We start from the raw sequence: 14,090 nt of genomic DNA, 5'->3' as shown, positions 1-14,090 counted from the left end.
GGCCTCGGCCCGGCCTTCGCCTGTCGCTGGCCGGCTCTTCGCGGGCAGCCGGGATAAATCGGGAAACGCTGCCATCCCTGTGTGACAGGGCTGTCAGCTCCCGGCTCTGCCGTCCCTCCCGCTCCTCGTGTTTACTTCCCCGTGCTCGGGGATCACGCATCTGCAGCTCCGCATGGAAAGATGGATGTGGCGTGCGTGGTTCGGGGTTGATGTCGCTGTTTTAGCCCGGTTTAGAGTCCTCCCGGAGAATTTAAAGAGGAACTAGCGAAAGGAAAACATAAACAAGCTGAATGGTGAATGCTTGCAGCTGCAGGGCTCCAAGGCGACAGCAAGCTACACCCTGGAAGCTGCCTGACTCTGGAACTGATAGCCAAGTCCAAGGACAAAGAGGGACAGGAATTTTCAGCAGTAAATGGTTTGCAGGGAGGACAGGTGTTTGTAATTGTTGCCCTATTGTGCGTTCACGTGATGCAGTGCAGGTAAAGCAGCTCACCTGTTTGATATTTAAAGCCCTGATAGAATTCATGAGCTCAAGCCAATCTATGGCTGCCCTTTTTATTCCTGCTTACATGTGAGAGGCATGTCAGGAGTGATTAGGGAAAACTGGGAGGAATCCACTGCGTGTTAACTGAAAGAGAAACAAATTGATGTGAAATTGGGTTTTTGTTAAATATCTTCTAGTTGTTTTTTTTGTTTTTTTGGTTTTTTTCTGGTGGAGCCTCTGAGGGATGCCATGTCAGATAGGAAATGGAGCGGTGTAGTGTCAAGCAGGAGAAACAAATGTATGATTCAAAGTCACTTGCGTTACAGATTTTAAACATAACAGCCCTGAAGAATTTTCACTGCTAGTGAAAGTATAGGAAGTCTTTGAAAGCTTTGGTGCATGTATTTTTAGAAGAGCTGGAGTTAAAAATGCAGCTTGGTAGAGGTGTGAAGTTAAATATATCAGGAGGCGTTTGAAATAAGCTGTTTGGTGGAAAATACAGTCATTTGGTCACGATGTATATTCCAAAGTTCCTAAATAAGAAAAAACAAGTGTTTTGAATTTTAAAGTTAGATTTAAACTCTTACGCTGCTTCAAAATCAAGGGAGTTGATCTGGATGTTTCATCATTAATAAGATTGGTTTCTGAAAAAGTTATTTGAAATTATTTCGGTGCAGTGGATACAATACTTTTCTTTGTCATTTTTTGGATGTTTTTCTTCTCTATATGAGACATTCAATACTGTTTTTCTGTAGGAGACCAGAAAGGTTGTTTTAGGCACTCTGTTATAAATTAATGTTTTGCTAAATAACTATGTTGTTTACTTAACCAGTGAACCACTGTATGTATAAAACAGGCCAGTTATCAAAACGTTATTTGTTAGACCATTCTTACTTCCACAGAACCTTGCTGGTACTTGTGGCATTTCTGTGGACACAAACAGAGATAACAGATAAATGCAAACATTAAAAAAAGAAAGCCAAATATATTTATTTCCAGTTAGATCCACCTTCTCTAGCATTGTTTCCTGGTTGTTAAATGCCGAGAAAGTTTTGTATTAGGTGATATTGTTCAAATTTTTCAACTGGAAATTCTTCATGAGTAATCACTAGTGGTTACCTGTACTTGTGGTAATCATTCAGAATGCTGTGATCATATTTTTGAGTCACCAATTTGAATTTCAGTTGTTCAGAGTATCTGGAAAAACAGTGCTTCTTGTAAGCTTCAGAAAATAAGGCCGACTTTTAAGCAATTTCATTTATTGCAATTCCGTTTTGGTAGTAGCCAAAGGTTGTGAAGGTGAGGGGAATTGCAGTTAAAGGCTCACAATATAAATAACTGTAGCTAAAATGTAACTTCTGTTCAAGGAGATGAAAGTGCCAGAGCAGGCTGGTGCTGATGGCCTTTTCCACCCCTGAGCAGGAGATGGTCCTGCTGTTTTATTTTCTTCCTGCTCCTTGGCACAGGCAGCTGACACTGCTGTGGTGATGTGGCCGTGTGGATGGGGACAGTGAAGTTGTCCTGTGTGCACCAGTGCAGGTCACAGGACTCTCATCAGCCTCCCTGAGATCTGTGTCTGCCTGTGCAGCTTGGCAATGGAAAGCAAGGGATGCTATTTTAGACATCTCTTTTTATGAATTTTGCCAATTGTGGTCATCTTATTTATAGTAGCCAGAGGCACAAAGTAATGTTGCTGTGGAAAAGGTATGAGATGAGAAGTGAGGAGAGCTATTCCTGACCCCATGGACCTCCTTCTGAGGATGGATTCTTTGTGAGGAGATTAAATTCTTGGGCAGGTTGTTAGAGGTGAAGTAGGAAGTGCTTTGTTCCAAACTGAGCATAAAATTGTTGGTTATTTTATCAAACTAAATTTGTGATGGCATGAACTGGTACTGTGGCTCTTGAACTTGTTGCTTTTTTTCCTAGACCTAAGCTCCAACAACAATTTTCTTCCTAGGGCAGTGCTGCAAGTCAGTCAGTTTTGGTGCCTTTTCCAATGTTTGCCTCTGATTTCCCACTCTTCTCCTACCTCCTTGTCCATCAGGCTGTCTGGGTGCTCTGGCCTTGCCTTATGCCAAGGAGATGGTGCTCTAAAGCCTGCCTTATCTTTTAGTTCTCCTGCTGCCAGTCTTGACACCCAATTCCTTAAAGGGCTGTCTTTGGGCCGATAAAACTTTATAGAAGGAAGAACTTTTTATCACTATTGTATTAGCTCCAGCACAGCGGCTCCTGTACTGTGTATGCACTGTTTTGTATGGAATATTTTAATAAGAATTCTCCAGGAAAGAGATGCCTACATGGTATTGGTGGCCAGTTTATTTCAAATCCCTAAGGACTGTATTTTCCAGTGGCTGTTAATGTGTTCTGCTTCAGTAACTTTCAGAGGATAATCGTGGACTGAGCATAAATTTATGTATGTACTTGTGAATTATGAAACCGTAGAATCTGTAGTCAAAGTTTCTGTGAATGCTACTTAGAGCAGGTGTAATTCAGGCCATTTCCAGCTAAATTATCTATGCTAACTATTGAGTCAGGGAACCACTTAAAAGAAATGTCAGTTAATAGTCACAGATCTGTCAAATTTGGGCCGGAGAGGAAGGAAGAGTTTTCCTTCTGCTCAAAGCAAGATAAAATTTTTGTTTCATATGTGCAGGGTGGAAGAAGGGGAGCTGCCACAACATCAGCATGGTCAGTGAGCATAGAATTTGGAGAAATGGGTGACTGCTGATAAATCCATTTCATTGTGTTTGGTCTTGTGCACAGTGATCTCTGAGAAAAAGAGCAAAATGAAAGCACAAAAAGAGTGCTGTTGTTGGAAAATGTACATGCAGTTAAAATGCCAGCTAACAGTGAAGCAAAACTTTCAGGTGTATCAATTGCACAGGTTTTGCCTCTGGAGAGCTCATGGAATAGTGGTTTTTGAAGGCAGTTTTCTCCTCTGGTTGTCTGTCTCTGAGATGGTACCAACACCAAGCCCATCAAAGTAACAAAAACCCGCTCTAATGCACAAGAAGGTTGGTTAGCGTGTGCCAGTAATGACTAATGTTGTGTGATGGGCAGAGGATAAATCTTGCTAATGACCTTTTGTGTCTTGATTGAATTTGAAAAATAGCTACATTTGTTTTATTTAAATCAAGGCAAATATATCTGGTGTCTGATCATTAACATCCTCAAGCGTACAGATGTCATAAATCTGACAAAAGGATGATGGAAAACTTGTGCAAATATATAATCATCTATTTGAGGCTGTCGATCTCAGCCTGGTGACAAATCCATGGACTCAGCCCTTGAGCCCATGGAAAACTGCTTTTTATTACTCCAGATTATGAAATTAACTTTTTAAATCCCAGACATCTTTTTAGGAAAAACGACCAGGGAACCATTTTAGTGGTTTATTCTCTTCTTTCTATATTCCACAAAGGTGATTGCTCTGCTTGGTTTTCTCCCATATCTGAAAACCAGAGCTTGACCACGATAGGGAGGTGAAGGTTCTTCAGGATATGTTGTTTTCTAAGGGTATAAACCTGTGTCTTTCTGAGCCTTGAGTTTCAGAGGCATGTGGTGAAAGTGCCTAGAAGTCTCATAGCCTTTTTTTTTAGCTACCAGAATGAATAGAATCCACTGTGGAGACTGTCTAGATTCTATAGCGAGGCTTGTTATATCAGCCAGTATTTGATGGCTTCAGGGCTCTGTCATATGATGAAAGCAGGTATGAATGCAGAGCTTCACACTTCCTGTTTATAAAGCTGCAGAGCTACAAGTGGCCGCTCAAATTCACAGAGCAGTAATTATTTCACAACTCTGGCATTCAGTTGTGGTGCTTGTTTTGGGAGGGCACCTCAGTAGTCTCTGCTGAGCATGTACTACAAGGCAGGAGTGACTTGGGGAATTCCACTGAAACTTCCACGAACTGATGAGAAGATGCTTCTTAGAATCACAGAGTGGTTTGGGTTGGAAGGGGCCTCAAAGATCGTCTTGTTCCACCCTCCTGCCATGGGCACCTTCCGTGACACCAGGTTGCTCCAGCCTGGCCTTGGACACTTCCAGGGATGGGACAGCCACAGCTTCTCTGGGCACCCTGTGCCAGGGCTGCCCCACTCTCACAGGGAGGAATTTCTTCCTCATATTCAGTATAAGCCCACTCTCTGTCAGTGTGAAGCCATTCCTCCTTGTCCTGGCACTCTGAGCTCTTGAAAAAAGTCTCTCTCTGTGTTTCTTATCAGCTCCTTCAGGTACTGGAGGGCTGCAATTAGGTCACTCCAAAGCTTCTCTTTTCCAGGCTGAACAACTCCAATTCTCTCATCCTTTCCTCCCAGCAGAGCTGCTCCATCCCTCTGATCATCCCGGTGCCGCCTCCTCCTCTGGACTCCACTTCTGGAGTTGCACGTCAGGGTAGAGGCAGCTCTGCAGGTGGGGTCTCACCTGAGAGGGCAGAGGGGCACAATGCCCCCTTTCCTGCTGCCCACACTGTGGGATCAGCCCAGGACACAGCACATGTCCAGCCTCTCCCTTGCACCAGCACCCCCAAACCTTTCTCCCTACAACTGCACTTGATCTGTTGGAAGAGAGTTGGTTTTTAATCTTTAATTCTTCAGCTGCTAAATTGCAGCCACCACTTTCTCCTTTACCTCAGGTTCCAAGTTTAGAGAAGTGAACTCAGTGGGTTTCAACCTCTTGCTTAGAACTACCCAAGTTATTTCCTATTGGAAATGAGGAACATGTTGTAGTAAACTCAGCTAACGGTAACTTTCCTTTCCTGAGATACCTTTTGTGGTCTTTAGAGGCTCTTTACGAAATGCCAGTTGAAAACTTACAAATTAGGGGTAAATATTGCCACCTGCTTGGGCTTCTGGGTGTGCTGTGGTTCTGTGGGAGATGATTGCATCCTTTTAGTAGGTTTTTAGTAATTCTTAGATGGTTCCCAAGCACAGTAGAAACTTGGTGATTGCTCAAATGCTGGATGTGCAGAGAGTGATGCAAGTCTGAGAAAAGAGGATTTAAGAATGTAGGTGTTCCATAAATAAGAAGTTGATCATCTTAAAGGCAAAAACCCTCAAAAAGTTGAATTATGATTCAGTAAGTGTTGGGAATTCTCTGGTTTCTCACTTCTCAGGTGAATCATGTCTCTAAATATGAGCAGGCTCACAATATTAGCTGCAGTTTTGTCCTGTCAGCGTGTTACTGGAGATTCCAATCAAAGCAGTCAGGAAAGCTGCCAGGGGAGTTTAAATAGATATCATTCCAGCCATGGGGCTGGAGGTCACAGGATAAGCTGAACAAATCCTTATTTTGAGTGTTAAATATCTTGATATAAGTGAAAAGACCACTATCAGGCTATTCTGTGTGTAATACATTTTCTTACCTTGATGTAGACTAAAACTGAGTCCTCAAAACATTTATTTGGATTATAGATTATATGCCTATATATCTCATGGGTCATAAAACTGAGCTTTATTTCTTGTATTTTAATCAATGACATCAGTTATTTTCATGGTTTCTAATCAGTTTCTAGTTTTTACTCCTGTAACAGCAGGCCTTTTTTTTTTTCCTTTTGGTTTTTTTTTTTTTTTTTTTTTTCCTTTTGGTTTTTTTTTTTTTTAATATACATGCCTGGAGAAAGTTGTTGAACTTTCATCCTTAGAGGTTTCCAAGCTCTGCCTAGACAAAACCCTCCGGAAGCTGGTTTGAATTCAGCCTTGACCTAGTTTCAAGCACAAGGGTGAACCAAGTGACCTCCTGAGATACTTTCCAACCTGATAAATTCTATAAAATATTTCTGTTCATCTTGAATTTTGGAAAGCCTTGTTTTGATGAAGTCCTAAATCTACCTGACAGTGTCTTACCGGGAGGGGGGGGGGGGGAAAGACAGAAATAGAAACTAGGAAGTTGTTCAGAGTGAGATGAAGCATCTCTAATGAAATGTGAAAGAAAAAAAAATAAGAGTGGGCTACTTTGAATACTGTTTACTTGACTTACAACAGTCTCAGGCTTTCTGGCTGCTGGCACTATGGCAGGAATGAGTACAACAACCCTCACCCCTTTCCTCTGCTCAAGGGAACTCGGCCCACTGTCTCCTTTCATAAAATAAGTAAGGCATTCAGTTCTTTAGTACTCAAGAAAATGAAATCAGATTCAAAAAATGGGCCTCTGAAGGGATAACAAGCCTTGTGAGAATGAAAAAGAACATAGCATTAAGAAGTAGTGTGATGAGGTGAGGCATGAAGTGTCTATTGAATTCTGTAAATTAAGATTATTGTATGACTCCTGCCTTGAGGTAGGACTGCTTAGGATTTGTCTGTATTTAAAAACCCAGATGTTACTAATATCTGTCATTCAAAAAGTGTCACTATCTTCTGAAAATTGAGTGTATCTTGGTTAGGTTGTGAATTCGTACATTGATATAAATCATTTGGTATACAAGGAGGTCTAGTGAGTCTTGAGCTCTTAGGACATCTGTATGACTTAGTTGTTAACTATTACTAAAATAATCCTGCTCTGTTTTGGTCCAAGAAGAAGTTTCAAATGCTGTGAGCTTACAGAAGACTGATGGAGGAGGGGTAGGACAAGTGTTGCATTTTCAAACAGCAGAATTGTTTCTGTCCACTGACTTTAGTTATTTCCAAGCCTGATGTAAACCAGAACTGCCCAGTTGGGGTTTTTAGGGCCTCCTACAGGCCTCCTTTAGGGCTCTTCTTTGCCTGATGCTTTCCTAGTTTGAGTTTCTGTATAGACAAGAAAGTTCCGTGGGTTAATTCTAATTAAGACTTTCAATTTTTAGGCATTTAAAACCAAGTTATTTCTTAATTTGTTCCATTCCTTGAAGCAGGTGCTTTTTCTATAAGTTATACTTAGTCTGAATTATTGTGAATGTCCATGTGATATTTGCAGTATTGAAGAACTACAAAAAAGCATCTTTAACATTTAATTTTCATATGAAAAGGTCATTTACATAATGAGACAATGAAGCCTTTGGGCAAAGATGAATGTAGAAGAAAAATCCATTAAGGTAGATTCTGCCTAAGAGTTTGAAAGGGCCTAATTCACCAAACTTTTGAATGCTGGATTATTGCTAGCACTTACTGGAATAAAATTCCCTGCTTGCCTAAAAAGAGTGGCAAAATCCTAATGCACATTTTCTTTTGTGATTTCTTCAGGGACACCTTACCTTTTGTTAGTGATGACTCCATATCTCATAGGCTGTGTAGCTTTAGTGTTTTCAGCTGGGCTGTGTAATAGTAGTTGGCATTTCTTTTTTACATAATGAATTTTAACACCTCTGAGAGGTGGGGTTTTTATGAGGTTGTGTTTACAGTTGAGCAGGGCTGACATGGTCCCTACAGGTGGGGCGTGTTTGGAAAGTGCATGGCTTTGAAATGCTGTTTTATTAAACTGGTGTAAAAGCCCTTCTGTATTTCTGATTTTTAATGGCTATAAACTGAGTTCAGATCTTGGTTTGGCACAAAATGTGTCTGCATGTGGGTTTTGTAGTAGCTCACCAAATCTGCTTAAAAACTGATGCAAGTTATCAACCAGAATTTTTCTATGTAGCCCATTAATTCATTCATTAGAATGTCAATTAAAGAAAATTCCTTAATTATTTTAGTGTTTTTCTGACATGTGCCTAAGTTCTAGAGATGTGAGATTCTTGGTTAAATAATCCAATAGTTTAACAAAACCATTGTTCTTATAAAACTCTGGTGACATTTGCTACAAGGCCCTTATTTGGTGGTGTAAAAGAGGCTGTGGCTGAGAAAGGTTTGGACAAGGGATAATCAGGCAGTTTGTAATGACCAGGGTTTATTTCCCACTGTATAAATGTTACTTAATGCAGGACTGGTGCAAGCCCTGAAACAGTTCCTCACTGAATCATTGCCTCCCCTGGAGTGATCAGCTGTCACAGGTAGGGTGACTTGGCAGATCGAGTGACATGCCCTGATCTCCAGGGTGTTCAAATCCTCCCTTTCCTTCTCCTTTCAACGTGTCACAACCCAGGACAAGCCTCTCTCATCTCATGGAAATGTGATTTGGAGGCAACCTGTGCTTTCCATGGGGTGTGTTTGGGGCAAAACAAGGTATTAATGGTGGTGTTAATAAACTGCACAGGTTCATGTGCCCACCAAGGAGGAGTTCTCTGCAAACCAGAGTTCCTGAGACAGGGATGCTCTTGGAACCAGCAGGGCCACCCCTCCCTCGTGATGGGAAGCACTGGACAAACTGTGATGGGATGAGCAGAAATAATGTCTGGCTTTGTCAGACACTGCAGTTCTGACTTTTAGAGTGGTTTTAAATAGTCACTGAGACAGTCTGTACTGTAAAAAGAGATCTGACTTCCTTCTGGTCAGGCTCTGCAGCCGCAGGGCCAGGCAGTGGGAGCTGCTCGGAGCCAGAGCTTCCAACCAGCAGCTACAAAGGCGAAAGGAATCTCTAACACTTATTTTGATGATTTTTTTTTTTTTAATGTCCAAATCCTTTGAAGCTGTTTCACTTAGTTTAGAATCTGAATTGGGCCCACAAGCTATGAGAGGCAATGTCACCGGGCCAAAATAAGAGATAATTGCATTCTGTATAAAAATGTAGGCTTCATCCTTTCAAAATAAAATCTACTGCAAGCCTTTTGGAATTTTTCCTCAAAACCAGTGATTTTATTCACATCGTAGCTATCTTTTTGTTAGCTGGTCTTTCAGTTGTCATCTACTCACAGTTTAATTTCATGTTAAGTATTTAGTATAGAATGGATGCTGATGTTTCTTTTGTGTTTTGAATGGATGTTCCTTATCTCATATATGATGATAATGGCAGTGCTCAGGGTTTGTGACACTCTCCTGAGCTGAAATATTTTAACAGGAATTTCTCTCTGATCTAAGCTTGCCCTCTTCCAGTGTGAACCCATTGCTACCACTACGGTTCCTGATGAAGGGTCCTTCCCTTCAGATGCTGGAATTGTTTCACATAATTAATTTTGCTCCATTAGTTTGCAAAATTTGTTCTTTTAAAATTCTGAGACCTTGAATGAAATAAAAAAGTGGAAGAAACACAGAGCCCTAAACAGAACAGGAAGTACCAGATTGAATAAGTCTGTGGATGTGGGGAAAAAGAACTGAAAGTATTGGGATAGTAATTATGAGAACTTGAGTTTTGCAGATTGAATTTGTTCTAAAAATGAACTTGAATGTGGCATCATGAATGTATTTTGGGCTGAAGAAGCAGTTCTTTTCAATCCCCATTTCTAGCTGTTAGGTGTTATCCAGAACACAAATCTTACTCTGGAAATTTCCTAGTCTTGTCAAGATTTCTAGCACGTTTTCCCTCGTGATGTGATAAGTTAAATCCTGGATTTTAGTTTAAAAATTGAAAAAGTGGATTTGCACTGAAGCAGCAGTGCAGTGCTTTAGGACAAATGAGCAGTTGGTGCAGTCAGGCAACCTGGTCTGTGTTTTGCCAGGATCTTAGGGAAGGTTGTTATCAGTGGTAATGTGAGAACGTTTTGGTCCCTGTTTTCCAATCCTGCAGCTGACAACATGATTTGTCTTTGCCTAAAGAATTATAATTGATCTTTTTGCCATTAATAAATTCCCCAGTTTTTTTGTTGCCTGCAATTTAGCATTGTCTTCTGATCACCTTGGATAAAGAATTGTGGTGTAAATGTGTTGTGAGAACGAATGTTATTCTTTAAATAATGAGTAGATTGCAATGTTGATAGGGCAGAGGAGGAAGGAACCACAACATGCACTAATTCCAGTGCAGAACACGGGATAAATATCTGCAGAGGCCAGAGTGTTACAGGGATAGAGGTTAAAAAGCAGAATAGAAAATATTTGATAAATATAGACTCACAGAATGTTCATAATTTATTATGTAAATGTACTGCTGCTAATAGAGACTGTAATGTCCTTGAGGATATCTTGTGAGTCTCTTCAGGGATTCAGGGAGAGGTTCCAGCTGCTGCCTCCATTCAGGGCACTGGGGCTCTTTGGTGTAAAGTCGTTCTGGTGCCTTTTCTGTTTCTGTGGAACAATGGGCAGTGTGTTCATATGAATCTCTGGAATTGGAGTCATCCCATCCATCCGAGCTGCTCAGTGGCACTGGAATGACTTGGAGCTGCTTTCCCATGCAGCTGTTCCAGGGTGGATCTAAATATGCTGTTTCATCCTTCCCAATGGAGGGCCTTCGGAATAATGTACATCTAATGCTGAATATCTTCAGTGAGAAATTCTATAATGTAAAACTAGTATGGCATCTTTCAGGATAATCCTAAATACGAATCCTAGGATGTTAATTGAGGATTCTCTTAACAGGAGATGCAGCAGTGGAAATGGAGTTTGGAAATAATAATAATGCTAGTTGTTTGCTATTGTCTGTTAGAAAATAAAGCTCTGATTCAGTTCTTGGTGTTCTACCAAACATGTAATGGGGTCTCAGAACTAAGCACATGGTGGTTTTTATTTTATTTCTTCACTCACTAGTCCAGTGTCTGTATTTGTGATTCTGCTGGTATTTTTCAGCCATTCACAGGTCGTGTAGCAAACTTTTCATTACGTGTTTGTAACTGTGTGACAGGAGACAGAAATTTGGGACCTGACACTAAAATATTCCCTTTACATCTGAGTTTGAGATTATATTTTAGACAGATGTGTCCCCAAGAGTTGGGAATAGGAAGGCTGGAAGCAGAGAGCCTTTTGTTGGCCATATGAATACACACACGTGGAGTGTTTGTGCCAGAACACTTGACTTGCAAGTGAGTCATGTTTTTCCTCTGACTTTAGAAATTAAGATGTAGCAATGTATAAATATTATCTGAATCTTTTATTATTCGTGTCATAGTATGTAAGTACTGTGCTTTACTAGAGTTGGCTCTTCTAGCTGCCAGAGGCCAAGACTGGAGTGAATATTTGATCAAAATATACCAGCAATCCCAAATTAGAGCTTCTTCCTTGCCTCTCATCCTCACTGAAGGTGATAGGAAACTCTGCCTTCCTATGTAGAAGTTGTAGCTTGTGTTTAACTTTCAGGCTTAGACTCTATTTTTTATTTAAAGAAAATTCATATTACAGCTGCATTTAGTATGTTTGGCACTCTTGGGAGACAGGATATGAAATATTTGTTACATTACAATTTATTTTGTAGCCCAGTCCTTATGTGGTGTTTGCATTTACATAGTTGGCACTTGCCTTTCATTTTAACAGGGTGTTTATTTCATGGAAACGAGTTATATATTGTAATTTTGTGAATCTTAACAAGCATAAATGTCTAGATGATTTTCATGGTGGTAATAAAGCAGAAGCAGCTTTTTTGAGTTGTGACAGAAGCTGCTCTGCTCACCTATAACAATACAAACTTTCAGTGTATTTGCCAGGAAAATTAAGGAAGGGACAGCTCAGAAAAACAGTTTAGTTTCTAATCTAAACAGGACTAAATATTAATTCTAAACGCTGAAAAGATTGAGGGCTGAAACATTCACCTGGGAAATCATGGACAAACCACAACTATGAAGGTGCATCAGAGGAAAATAGCAGTGGAAGGGGAAAGCAAGTTAAGGAAGGAAAAGATGAGGAACTCAGGTGAAGATGGGCATCCCAGACTCCTGATTATTTTTTAGTCCATGTTGTATTTTGGAGGGGAGTTCAGGGTTCTCAGTACTGCTGCTCAGGATGGTTTGTGCTCTTTAAAACTTGTCCGCCTTTTCCCAGCCAGCAGAGGACAGGGGCCATGGGTGGAAAAGGTGACATCCTGGGATGAACCATGGCTGCAAATTGCTCCTGGAGAATGAGTTTACCAGTTCTTTACTTGATAACAGGAACCACTTTTGTCCCTAATATCGCAGTTGATTCTGCTTAAATTTGCAGTTGTAAAAATGGTAAATTTGATTTTGCTGATCTGCAAAGTTTTGTGACTTTTCAGGTTCTTTTCAGGTTCTTTTTATCCCGTGGCTCACAGGGTTGGACCAGGGAGCTCCTTTAATTCCTGAGGATCTAAAATATAGCCAATAAGATTTCCAAGCTCAGATGGTGGGAGGATTATTTCACTGTTGTTATTTTTTTTTTTCTTCCCCCCCTTTCCCCCCCCCCACTGGCTGTTATGTACCAGTTCCTCTCCACACTGAGCTTACTGGGAGAGTTAATCCAAACAGCAACGTGCCCTGATGGAGATAGAGGGGGATAAAACAGGCTGGGAATGCTGGCATTCTTTTGGGGATGGGGACTGTGAGGAGTAAGCTCTTTGAAGATTAAAAGCATCACTAAATGCTAAGTATTCGTGTTACAGAAAATTGGCAAATCCTATTGTAATGACTAAATCTCCTTCCACTCCCTGCACAGAGATGTTAAACCTTTGATATGCATTAGGGGAAGGTCTGATAGAACCAGGGAAAGCTTTATGCACAGGATGAGCCACTGCTACCAAAAGCAAAGAATAGGTGGGAGGAAAAAATACAGCTGGATTGAATAATTCCATTTTTTTAAAAATACCCAAACCGTGGTGTTGTTATCCTCTAATTCTTGTTATTGGTAAATATGTTAAAGACTATGAAGCCTTTATGGAGGTGCCCTTTGTCAACTGAATTTCTGATATTCCAGTTACAAAAGATTCCTTAAGAGAGAATTCATTTTTCCATTAGGGAAGGCAGGAATTTTTTGTCTGTGTTTTCTCCCAAAATATTCCCAAGTGGATTCCTTTTTAGCAGGAGTGTGTGGGTGTGGAGGTTGACTTTTTAGTCATAGCTGGTTCATTTATCTCAATTGTGTTTTGCAGTTGGTTCCTCCAATTTGGGGTTGTTCCCAAACACGCTTTACTTTCACTTGCACATTTTACCTCTTTGAAGCTTTTTAGTAATTGCTTTGGTTCTTGACAACTTCATAACCACAGCCATTAAGTCACAATAAAGACTAATGAAAAAAGTAATAAAATTTCCATGTATAACTAGGATGAAGATTCCTAAGGGAAATATTGAGCAAGTGATTACAGGGAAGATAATTGTCTGGTTAGAGAATTATATGCCCTGCGAGTTTGATATTGAACCTCTAAAACTGTCACTTAAAAATCAAAATATTAGAATTATGAAAACGTGAGCTGGAAGTGAGGAAGAATGTGAGACAGGTGATTTTTTTTTCTTGCTTTCTGAAGGATGAGCAAGTTGTTAGTTTTATTAGAATTCAAATTTGGTTATTTTTAGTAAAGAATAAATGCAATGTTATGCTGATAGTTGCAAATTACTGCTTGCTTTGTGTACTTGTGATGTGCAGGGCTGGTGGGATTTTGTTTTTTAAGACACTGACTTAGCAAGCTGCTTTTCATTCAGTAGTGACATTAGAAATTCAGATTTTGGGGGTGTGTTTGGAGAGTATTAGGGGCATTTTGATGCTTCCATTTCTGGGGGAAAATACCAGTACTTCAGTCAGATGAGCTCGAAAGATTCTTGACCCTTCACCTTGACTGACCTTTTTATCCTGTGTTTTCTTTTCCTGTGTATGCAATACTTTGTTCCTGTTTTGACTTTCAGCGATGTCGATACATTGTGGTTTTCTGCCTTGGTTGGGCTGGTCTGGGTTTTGTGCTGGGAACCTGTGAACCAGAATAAATCCTTTCTTTTCATGCAGTCAAATGAAGTATT

Source organism: Corvus brachyrhynchos, unplaced genomic scaffold (genome assembly GCF_000691975.1).
Source record: "Corvus brachyrhynchos isolate BGI_N302 unplaced genomic scaffold, ASM69197v1 scaffold283, whole genome shotgun sequence".
Lineage (NCBI taxonomy): Eukaryota > Metazoa > Chordata > Aves > Passeriformes > Corvidae > Corvus > Corvus brachyrhynchos.
Note: the sequence above shows the minus strand (reverse complement) of the source record.